Genomic DNA, 12,572 nt, shown 5'->3' with positions numbered 1-12,572 from the left:
TATATATTTGTATTACTTTGTTTTTAAATTCTAACGTTCGTGTGTTTTATATAATAAAATAGAAGCCAAAAGGCTCCCCCAAAACCTTTAATTGTGTGCCCCCAGGTAAATAAGGACAGTTCGTTGTTTAATCATGCATCCATGTCTTCACTCAACAGATATTTATCGAAGGCCTACCATGCGCCAGATACTGTTCCAGGTTTGGGGGATGCAATGGTGAGAAGCTGACCCTGGTTCTTCTAGAAAGTTTCTCTTTGCAGCCCCAAAGGAATGAGCTTCCCCGGCTAGGGGAGAGCTGTGGTTACATCCGTGCATCTCACACCCCCCTCTTTGGAGTGACTGTATCAGACACACTGATCAGCAGCTTGATTTTCTGTACTTAAAAATATATCTTGAACTCTTTTCCATGATCGGCCCATAAACTTCTGCCTTTTGCATTTCAAAAGTTGCATGTACCCTATTGTTTGTATGTGCCGTGACCCATTTGAATAGTGCTCTGTGGTGGGATATGTGGGTTGTTTCCGAGCTGATTTCTAGAAGTCAGGTTGCTAGAAAAGGGAGCTAGGTAAAAACCCAACAGACAGTGTAAAAGGGGCTAAAGATTTTATTTATTTATTTGTCAGAGAAAGAGATTGAGCACAAGCAGGGGGAGTGGCAGGCAGAGGGAGAGGGAGAAGCAGGCTCCCCGCGGAGCAAGGATCCCGATGCGGGACTCGATCCCAGGACCCTAAGATCATGACCTGAGCTGAAGGCAGACGCTTAACTGACTGAGCCACCCAGGCATCCCAAGGGGCTAAAGATTTTGAAGTGACAGGTTAACTTGCCAGCTTCCCTTGGTTATACATACCGCATCCACTTCACCTTCAAAGTCAAGGAACCTGTTCCATCAGCTCGTAGGACACACGAACGAAACCTACGGCGTTGATGAGGAGGCCCTCAGTGACATGGGTTTCAGAACCCTAAAACAGACCACGCCCACCCAGGGACCTCCACCTCCTGGCATCGGCCAGCATGAGCGGGGACACCCCCTGCCTGTGCTCTGCTGACCAGCTCGATGCTGACCGGGCAAGCTGGCTGCCAATGCTGTCCCCTGCCCCCACCTGCCCTTCGTCACACCCGGCTTCACCCCCCTGGCCAGCCAGGCCAGCCAGCAGTACCGGGCCCTGACGGTGCCCCCAGCTCCCCCCCGCAGATGGTGGCTGCCCAGAACACGATGGCCACCTGTGACCCTCGCCCCGGCCACTACCTGACCGGGGCTGCCACCGTAGGGAACCGCGTGTCCATGAAGGATGGGCCCAAGCAGATGCCTAACATCCCAAACAAGAATAGCAGCTATTTTGTTGAGTGGATCCCCAATAATATTGGAACAGCTGTCTGGGACACCCCATCCCTGGGGTGCTAAACATCCGCCCCCTCCAGCGGCAATAGCAGGGCCATCCAGGAGCTGTTTGGGCCCATCTAGGAGCAGTTCACCGCCACGGCTGTGCTCAGGTGCACGGCCTGCCTGCCCCGGTACACGGGAGGGGGCGCAGATGAGATGGAGCTCCCCGAGGCCGGGGGGCGGTAGGAACGAGCTGGTGTCCAAATGCTAGCAGTATCAGGGCACCACCGCCAAGGACAAGGATGAGTCTGAGGAGGAAGCGGCCTAGAGCTGTCTGGTGTCCGGCAAAGCGCGGAGACTGTGTGAACTCTCTATCACGCACCACCTGTTCTCCAACAGTCATGTCTCCGTGGGTCCTTGTCCTACCTGTCTTGACATCACATGCGGTAAAAATGCCACCATTAGAGAATTTTCATAGTCCACTGAAGGAATGATTAATTAAAGAATAGAGGAGAAAGTCAGTGAACGACTGAATGGATGCTGGGTGGAGGGACAGACAGATGGGGGGCTGGATGGACGGATAGATGAATGGATGGATGGATAAATGCATGGCTGGCTGGCTGCATGGATAGAAAGGGGGAGAGAGAGATGGGTAGATGGGTAGACACATAAAATACGGAGGAATGGACAAATGGCTGGCTAGCTGGATGTGTGAATAAATGAATAAGCCAATGGAGGGTGGGTGAACAAGTAAAGGAGTACCCGCATGAATAAGGGGATCAGGGAAAAGTGGACAATGGATGGCAGGTGGATAGATGGATGATGAGCAACCACCAAATTTAAAAGATTGACAAAGTATAAAGATGATTACTTAGCGACATAATTGCCCCATAAGACTCCTTTTAATAAGGACCCTGCATGCCTTCAACATTATAATTCAATTTGCACTTTGCTTATGAGGGGCACACCAAGGTGATAGGGGAGCCCAGTTGCAACAGCATCTAGGTCTTGGTGCTTAGTGCACCATGGGAGTCCAACAGATAGTAATTAACGAAGGTGATGGATAAGAAGGAAGAGACTGCATGCCTATCTGGGCCAGATGCACCATGTGAAGCCCCATTACCAATGTCCACCATCCAACATCTGGAACAGAGGGGACACCATACCAGGAACCCTGTGGGCCTGTGAATCACTGTCTAAAGCTGCCCCCTTTGTGAATATGCTTCTTCCTGTCCAGCATGTTTAAATGCTCAAGCCATCAACAAGGACTTAGAAGACCTCCCCATCGGGGCGCCTGGGTGGCTTAGTCGTTAAGCGTCTGCCTTCAGCTCAGGTCATGATCCCAGGGTCCTGGGATCGAGCCCCGCATCGGGCTCCCTGCTCTGTGGGAAGTCTGCTTCTCCCTCTCCCACTTCCCCTGCTTGTGTTCCCTCTCTCGCTGTGTCTCTCTGTCAGATAAATAAATAAAATCTTAAAAAAAAAAAAAAAGAAGACCTCCCCGTCTATATAGGTGGCACACAGAGCCATCTTTCCAAAAGCAACAGAGATTAAGCAGTCACTCCTCTTTGAATCAATGCATCACCAGGCTTCTGTCCCAACTTGTCTGCCAAGCCCCTTTGACCTGCCCAGGAGCCTCAGGGTCTCCTGATCCCTAGCCCCAGCCCTCAAAGGCCATCAGTTAAACAAACCACCTTGGGAACCATCAGCGCATCTTCCAAGGCAAACAAGCCTTGGCCCCAGTGAGGTCAGCAGCAGGAGGGTGAGGCGATTAAACCTGTATGTTTCTCCGAGGCTTGTCTCTCACTGCTGTTCCTGACAGACAGCAATGTGGCAGGAGTCTAACCTGCATCTGAGAACAGACGAGCAAGCAGGATTCATTGAGTACCCACTGTGTGTCAGGTATCAGCTGGACTCTGTACCATGTCTCAATTTATCCTAAAAGGTAGGGAGCAATGTTCAGAAGAGAAGGCTAAAGCTCAGAGAAGTAAAATGGCTTGCTCAAGGTCACACAGCTAGCAAGTGGAAGAAGGAAGATTTGAGATCAGGTTTTCAGGTTTGCCTTTCACCCAAGCCATCTGTAAAAATATATTTCAACTTGTGACTGAAAGGGTAAGCAGTGGGATATGTTCTCCAGTTTGGTGTCCTTATAATGGAAAATCCTAAACATCAGAACTTATAAATGCATTTTTCTGCATTCAAAATTTAAAAAATATGTCAAAGAAGGAGGTCTTCTATAGGCCAGTGGGAATAGAGAAGAAGAAACTGATCATTCTTGAGCACCCCTATGGGCCAGGTGGCCACAATGGTGAACCCAAGGTCCCCTAGATCCTGCTCTCATGGAGCTTTTAGTTGCATAAGGAAGAGAGCTATCAAGCAAAGACTCACACAAATAAATCTGAAATTGCAAATGGTGAAGGGGAAGTCCATAGGGTACTGCTTGTACAAAAGAGGGGATTCTGAATGTATGTGAGTTTCAAGGAAGGCTTCAAAAGGAAGGGACATTTGAATTGAAATTGGAAATGCAAGTAGATGTCGGTCAGGTAGAAAAAACGGGTAGAAACAGTGTTTTGGGTATTGAATGTGCGAAGACCCTGGGGCACAAAACAGTATCAAGAGCTCAGTGTGGCTAAAGCACAGAGATGGAAAGGGAGATTAAGTGGGAAAAGACTAGGGAGGTCTTTAGACCCAAATCATGTAGGATCTGGTAGGCCCCTGAAGTGGGCACAGAGACACACTCTCTAGATCCCTGTAGGGAAAAACGTGTCACCCCAGCTGCCAAAAATACTGTGAGCAGTTGAGTGGACCTTCAGCCATCAGCTCCTTCAAGGATTCCTCCAGTAGTAGAGATCAGCCTCGCTCAAGATCACACTTCTTCTCAGGGGGACCTACCTCCAGTGACTGATTCCTTTGTAAGGAATAGAAAGGTCTGGTTGTGCCCGTGTGCAGTGTAAAACAACCCTATAGGGCCATTCTGGCTCCAGAGTCCTCCACGGGTTTGGCCAAGTCTGGGCTCAGACCTGCCTCTCAGCTCAACTTCTCCCTCTGCCTGTTCCTGCTTCCTTCCCGTTCCCTCCACAGGTATTGACTCCAAGGGCGCCCCTGAGAAATCATCCTGTGCACTGCACTCCAGCACAGAGTCTGCTCCCAGGGGAACCCAGCATGCAACAGCAGTGTAAGGAGCTCAGCTTATATCACAAGAGCAAGGAGGCACCAAGGGAGGCTTTTAACGAGGTGACATGACCCCATTTGCATTTTCCAGTGTGGGAAGGATGCTTCCCTTACGCTGTTGCACAATGGGACACCCTAGACCCCAGAGTCTTTCTTGAATAGGTGCTTGAACACAAGAGAGAACACCAGGGTCCATGTCCCTTGGTCCTAAGGCTTCAGGCCATCTATGTCCACAAGCCCAGCTTGGTTAGTCCCTGGACTTGTTGAGAACACGCTATGGGGAACGTGGGGCTAGGAGGTCATGAAGGGCCAATAAGGCCCACACTCACCCACCCCCATCCTTCCCTCAATGGGCTCCAATCTTTCATGCCTGGGCCAAATGTACCATCTCTCACCCAGGCACACGAAACCACTGTGATGCCCCCCGCCCAGCAGTCCTCAGCTCTCCCACCACCAGGGCCCCAAGGATACCAGCTAACTTGAACAGAGTGCTTACCACATGCCAGGTGCTGCTTGAGAGTGGCTTTATATGAATTATAAATTATAAGTCTTTTTAAAATCCACGAATTATCATTTAGAAAGCATTCCATGGAGAGTTTACCTGAATGATCTCATTTAGCGTGCAAACAGCTCTGTGATGTGAATACTAGCATAGACCTATTTCAGAGATGAGAAAATGCAGGCCAGGGAGGGGGGATTATATCACTTGCCTGAAGCTATATGGCTAGTAAGTGTATGATCCTTCATAAATGCAGACAGTCTCCTTCCAGGGTCTACACCTGCAGGCAGCACACTTGGATGCCTCTCCTAGCTCCATGCCCTTTTGCAGACTATTCCACCGGCTTCTTGCCTTTCCTTTACTCCCACTTGCTTTTGTCCCCATCCCCCACCCTCCATACTGCTCCAGAGTTAGCATTCTAAAGCAAAAAAAAAAAAAAAAAAAATATATATATATATATATATATATATATATATATATATATGCCCTTCCCTGCTTAGAAATCTTGGATAAAGACCCATATGACTATGGAGATATTAAAAAGATACTTAAAAATCATGTTAATGACATGAGAATATATTCCAGGATATATGTTTAAGGGCATCTGTTTTACTAGGGTGATATTAGCTATGGGAATCACGTGAAGGGGAGGAGAAAAATGTCCTAAGAAATTATGAGTGGTTGCAGGAGTGGTGTCATTGGGGTTCATGGGGGAGGAATGCCAAGGCCTGCGGACCACCCCCAAAGTGAATGTCCAAAGATACGACTTACACAAGGACTGCCTATAATTTGGAAGTGCCGAACTGAGATTCAATACACATTAGGTGAATGGAGGATGGATGGATGAATGAATGAATGAATGAATGAGTGAATGAATAAACTGTCTTAAGAGAGTGGCAGAGTGTGCTCACCTCTTAGGAAGAGCTAACCATCCTCACCACTCTCCTGAGATACTTTGAATCCACCGTTGGGGGAAATTTGCCTGTGGATGAGTTCAACAGGCAAGTTCATATAGATCTCATTAAGCAGAAAAAAACCACCTGTGCCTCAAGTGAAAGAGTATCTGTGCCTTGGATGAAAGAAGGGATACCAGGGCTCATTGATAGGAGGCCCCGAAGAACTTTCAGGGTCCCCAGCCTCTTATGACCTGTGGCTGCCAGACAGCATATCGCCATGGCAACAGGAGATGGGGGAACTAAGCCAAGGGCATCCTTCCTTTTAGGTTTGGGCTTCTGTTCTTGGCTAGTGAGACAATGATGTGGGTGAGGATCTTGGTTGTTAGTCTAGTACACATTGGATATAGTTATTGTTTCTAGAAATTTCTTTTCTATGTTCTTTTCCATAAAGCATTCATGTGCCTGACTAAGTGCTAGGTTTTTGGGAATAATGTCTAAGGCGTGGCCCTTGTCCTCAAGCATCTCCACTGAAGATGGGTGATCATTTCTGAAAAGATCATTTCAATACCCTATAGGATGTGCAATTCATTTTTCACACATTACCTCACAAATGATCTCTGATCACGTCAAAAGAGGAGTCACCACTCCATATAACTGAAAATACAGTGTGTGCAGTTAATTTTTCAGACAGATCTCATAAATGAGCTCCAAACCCATACGAAAAGGGTAAAACCACCACTTTATTTAATTAAATTGAGAAGCAAAAATGCTCTGCATCTGATAGGTGCTCCACAAATACTGAATGAATAAATCCTGAAATATTGAATGAATACACAAATGTTGAGTTTATAGTGAATAAATAAATTGAAAGCACTAACCATGGAGGACAGAAGCGGACTTGCTGCTCACCCAACCCACCTCCTTTTCCTCCGCAGTACATGACTAGACTGTAGTTCCCAGATTCTCATGCAGGTGGCTGTAGTCATGTGGCAGAGGTGTGGCCAACAGGATGTGCGGGAAGTGATAAGCGCACATCCAGGCCTGGCCCGTAAAAACCCCCCAGGATGAGCCTGGGGTTTGGGGCCCGAGGGGAGCCCTCGTGCTATATAAGAGAGCTTAGCAAGTGTTGGAGGGCGTAAAGAGCACCAAACCACGATTTGCTACCTGCTTCGTCCATTCCAAAGAAATGAGACAGTATAGACAAGGGAATGCGTTCTTCCCTGTGGGCTTTAATGCTACATCACGTCCTGTGCCTGTCCCTCCTAAAAGTCCCTCTCTGATTAAGAAATCTTGTTCTGGAAGATCATTAAGATGAGATGTAGTCAGGTTCTGGCTCTTCAATAGGTGGTTAGGGTCAATGGCATCTGGAGGAGCTTCGGCATTTATTTTTTGCCTTCCACGTATCCTGCCTTGTTTCTACCAGCCCCAGCACGTGAGCTTGCAGAACCCTGGGGGCCTGCCCCATCTTGGCTGCAAAACAGAGATGCCATTCCCCCAGGTTTTCCCAGGCAGGACCAGCCTGCCCATTTCTCCCGGTTCATCAGCTTCAAAGTCCCTTTCTCAACAACTTCCCTTGCCTTGTCCGGGCCACACTCCTTCGCAGGAAACTGGAACTCAGGAGGTGGTAAAGATGATTTCCTGCAGGACGCAAATCCCCTTGACCACCTCCCCTTTGAGCACCATTCAAGGGGCAAAAAGAAACAAATGCACACATGCACCCACATGCATTGAAACCCAAGAGCACTACCCAAGAAAGAGAGGTGTGTGTGTTGTATGTGTGTGTGTTGAGTGTGTATGTTGTGTGTTGTGTTGAGTGTGCATGACCATGTATGTGGCACTCTCAAATACCCCTGCCAGTTGCCTAACAAGTTGTTATTATTTTAATGACTTTGCAATCTGATTTGCATGGTGTGCATTTACAAAAAAATCCCTAAAGTCTACTACAATTCTTAAAATAATAATAATTTTAAAACATTTTAAAATATATGCAATTACAACTATTATTATTTAAATATTAATAATACTACAGCAATCCTTTTTTTTTTAAAGGTTTTATTTATTTATCTGACAGAGAGACAGACAGTGAGAGAAGGGAACACAAGCAGGGGAGTGGGAGAGGAAGAAGCAGGCTTCCCGCTGAGCAGAGAGCCCGATGCGGGGCTCAATCCCAGGACCCTGGGATCATGACCTGAGCCGAAGGCAGACGCTTAATGACTGAGCCACCCAGGCACCCTGTTTACTACAGCAATCTAGAATAATAATTTAAATATTATAATAATTTAAATATTTAAATATGATAATAATTCTAGAACTCTGCCAGGAAGTCTGCAGCTAACCAGCTGTATGATGTTTGGTGAGTTGCTTTGCCTCTCTGAGTCTTGTTTCCAGACCTATAATATTTTAGCTAGATACTCCTTAGAGCCCCATCTAGCTCCCAATATTTATGACTTTATAATTCCATAAAGTATAATTTACAAAAGTCACTGCCCAGCGGAGACAACGTAAAGCTCTGTCGTTTACTAGCTGTGTGTCCTTGGGCAAGTGACTCAAGCTCTCTGTCCCTGGTATCCTCACCTCTGTGAATAGGGATAAAAAGAGTACCTACCTGGTTCGGACTTAAAGAGCTTTAAAGTGTTTGGTAAAGTGCCTGCTTAGTGCAGTAATTAAACACAGTGCTGGGACCCAAGCTGGGTGGCCTTCTCCGGGCCTCAGTATCTCTATCCATCAAATGGGGCTGCCAAAGGTAGACTCCTCGCAGAGCTGTTGCGAGGACTCACTTAGGCAGTGACTAGCCCGAGGTTAGATCTGGATGTGCAGGAGCCGTTACTACTGATGCTGTTGTTCCCACACAGGGTCCTGGGGCCAGGTGAGGTGACTCCCGCAGGTAAGAGGGCTCCTCCTCCAAGGGGCCAGATTCTCTCAAGACTGGAAAGTTCATATATCCAGAGATAGGTGGGACTGATTTGCAAAACCACTGCAACAGGGCTCTGTCCAATATCCACTCACCTGGCTTCCCTGGGCAGCTCAGAAGCCAAGGTGGGAGGAGAAGGGAGGGAGGGAGGGAGGATATAACCAGGGAGCAGGAAGGGCCTTGAGTTCATCACTGCCAACCACTCTGAAGATTACAGGAAGACTAATAGGGCCCCCATGGCCTCAGGGATGAATAAACACAATCTTTGTGGTGTGCCTTTGTTGAGTAACTAGGGCAAACTCTCTCTGTGTGTCTGTCTTCCTCCCTTTTATTCTGCTAATGAAAGAGAAAGAGAAGAAAGATTTCCCTTTAGAAAATCAGGAGACAAGAAGGAAGCATTCAATGCTAAAACCCCAGAGGGCATCTTCAGAATCTACCCACATAAGGTAAATTCCTTGTCTCTCTGAATCCTTGCAACTGTTCAGCCGGCCAGGTGTTGGCAGCTAAGTTAATGACTGTCACACAAGAGACGAACAAGTTGAGGTTGGCTCTCAGGACCTGTGGGTGTTGGAGCCAAAGGGAGAAAGAGAAGGTCTTTACTTGGGGGATGGTGCCCAAGGATGGCTGTGACAGGCATCTGGGGACAGGGAGGTTTGACAGGACACCTGAGCCAGGGGGCACTTTGTAGCAGAAGGCCCTGCTCTGGGTGCCTGAGTTCTTGCTTCCAACCTGGCGCTCATCTGCCGTATGACCAGGGGCCAGTCCTTTCCCTCCTCTGGGTTTTGACTTCCACATCCGAAAACGGAGTGGGTAGAAACAAAGGGTATCTGGGATCCCTTCTGGTCTTATCATTTTGTGCTGAGGAAGTCGGGCCAAGCTTTGAATCAGCCTCTAGGGTACCATATTGAGAAGGCATTTAGAGATGATTATAGTGGACACTTCTGCAGTGATATTGGCCCATATCCATTTAATATGGTGCCACACTTCACCAGGCCTCCTTTTATGGGACACAGAGTAGGTTGTTCCAGAATATTCTTTTTCCCATGCTTGCCAGAATGCGGTTGCTTAAATGATCACCCATTCATCCATAAAACTCTCCAATCATCCATCCATCTGTACAAGTGTGCATGTTTCCATCATCCATCCCTTAATCCATTCATCAGTTTATTCCTGTATCCATACATGAATGCATGTGTACATTCACACACATATATATATACATACATACATGTGTCCATCCATTCATTCATTCAATCATCCAGACTTTCATCCATCCATTGATTCATTCATATATACATACAGCCATCCATACACTCATCCATCCAAATATCCATTCATCTATTCATATACCCTTCCATCCACCTATCCATCCATCTGCTCTTTGCCAGGCCCTCAGAGAGAGAAGACCATTGTTCATTCCTTTAAGGAGCTCACTGTGGTGTGACAGACAAGAGAACAGATATTTCAATAGGGTGTGCAGACTCCCATGATAGAAAGTAAAGAGACAGAAGTGAGAATGGAGGGAAAGACGTCTATGACAATAGCTCCCGACTAATAAACCCCTCCTGTGTGTCTGGGTCAGGCACAGCACTTCGACTTTACAAGCTGGATATTATCATCCTCATTTTGATGACGACGAACTTGAGGCTTAGAGATGTTCATTAATTCTCCCACATTCTTATAGCAAGTAAGTAGCCCCGCCAGGACTCAAATACCTTTACCTGAGAGCCCAAGCCCCTCACCCCATATTCACCCATTCCAATGGAAGAAGCAGGAAGACAAGCAAAGAAAGGCAGAAAAGTAAAGAACTCATCAGAAGGCTCCCAGAAGGGACCTCTAAAAATCTCCTGTCTTGTCACAGGGGACAGGAGAGGAACCACTTCCTTCTTAAAGAGATGGCAACTCTAACACGTTGTAGGAGGTAGAATGAGGGCCTCCTAAATAGGCCCATGTTCCCAGAGCCTATAAACATGTTACCTGACATGGCCAATGCGACTTCGAAGGTGGGGTTAAGTGTAGAATCTTGAGAGGAGGAAGATCGTCCTGGTTTATCCAAGGGGACCCAGTGTATCATTAGGTCCTTAAAGAGGCAGGAATGGAAGGTCAGAGTCAGGGGAGGAGATTTGCAGATGGAAGCAGAGGTCAGAGTGATCCCAAGATGCTCGTGGTGCCCTGAGCTGAGGTGGACTTGAGAAAATGGGAAGAGGCAAGTAAACGGAATCTTCCCGGAGCCTCCAAAACGAGTACAGACTTGCAGACACCTTGATTTAATCCCAGTGAGACTGATCTCGGACCTCAGACCTCAGACCGGAAGAACTGTACAATAAGACGTGTATACTGTATTAAGCCACAAAGTCTGTGATAATTTGTTACAGCAGCAATAGGGGTATCTTTTGGGGGCGTATTACCATCATCAGCATCATCTTCCCCAAGAGTCAAGAAATTCTTTCTTATATTTAACAGCAGTATCCCTTCTGATTTTGTTTCTTAGAGCATAAACCCTGAATGGCTACCTTTATAAGGGCTTCACTGAGATATAATTCATATACCACATAGTTCCATGTAAGGTGTATAATTCTGTGGTTTTTAGTATATTCACAGAGGTGAGCAACCATCACCACCATCAATTTGAGAAGATTTTTGTCATTTGAAAAAGAAACTCTGAACCCATTAGCCATCACCTCTTTAAACCCCCAGCCCTCCCCCTAGCCTGAAGCAACCACTAAGACACTTCCTGTCTGTTTACATTTCCCTGTTCCGGGTGTTACAAACAAATGGAATCAAATACCAGGTAGCCTTTTCTGGCTGGCTTCTTTCTCTTAGCAGAATATTTGCAAGGTTAACCACACTGTAGCACCAATCTGTATTTCATTTCTTTTTAGAGTCATAGCCCATTACATGGATATACCACACTGTATTTCTCCGTTCATCGGATGAAGACCATGGAGGTCGTTTGCGCATTTTGGCTATTACGAATAATGTTGCTGCAAACATTTGTACAAGTTTTTGGGTGGGCATGTGTTTCCATTGATCTGTTCATTTCTCTTGGGTTTTGTCATTTCACCTCATTCCCTTCTAATACCCAGACTTGGAATTGTTGGCTCATGTGGTAATTCTGTGTTTAATTGAGGACCTGCCTACCTGTAGAAGAAGCTGAACCATTGTCCATTCCCATCAGCACTGTAGGAGGGCTCCCATTCTCTATAACCTCAGCAATGTTTGCTGTTTTCTGACTTGCTGATCCTAGGCTTTCTACCGGGGGTGAAATAGCATCTCATTATGCTTTTGATTTGTATTTCCCTGGTGACTAATGACGTGAAACATCCCTTTTTTGTGTTGGTTGGCCATTTGCATGTCACTTCCTTGAAGACATGTCTATTTAGATCCCTTGTCCATTTTTAATTGGGTTAGGTGTCTTTTCTCGAATTATACGAATTCTTTACATATTCTGGATACTGGTCCCTTGTTGGACATATGATTTGCAAGTATTTTCTTATGTATCAATTATTTACATATTTATATTCCATGTTAATATTTCTCACGTATTAATTTAAGATGTAGAATATTTTCTTCTAGTCTGTGAGTTGTCATTTCGTTGTCTTGATAGTGTCCTTTGAAGTGCAAAAGTCTTCATTTTTGGTGAAGCCCCATTTATCGATTTTTCTTTTTGTTGTTTGTGCTTTTGATGTCACTTGATTGTTTAAAGGACAGAATAATATATGTAAAATATCTAGCACCTGGTGTGACATATAGTAAGTGACTGATCACTATTGAGCT

The 12,572-nt window shown here is 46.3% G+C and overlaps 1 pseudogene; it reads left to right on the top strand.

Moving 5' to 3' along the window:
- Positions 1-890: 890 nt before the first annotated feature.
- Positions 891-1,649, top strand: LOC110588255 (annotated as a pseudogene).
- The last annotated feature ends 10,923 nt before the right edge of the window (positions 1,650-12,572 follow it).

The sequence above is a fragment of the Neomonachus schauinslandi genome, chromosome 14 (assembly GCF_002201575.2).
Source record: "Neomonachus schauinslandi chromosome 14, ASM220157v2, whole genome shotgun sequence".
Lineage (NCBI taxonomy): Eukaryota > Metazoa > Chordata > Mammalia > Carnivora > Phocidae > Neomonachus > Neomonachus schauinslandi.
This window is presented reverse-complemented; position numbering and strand designations above follow the sequence as displayed.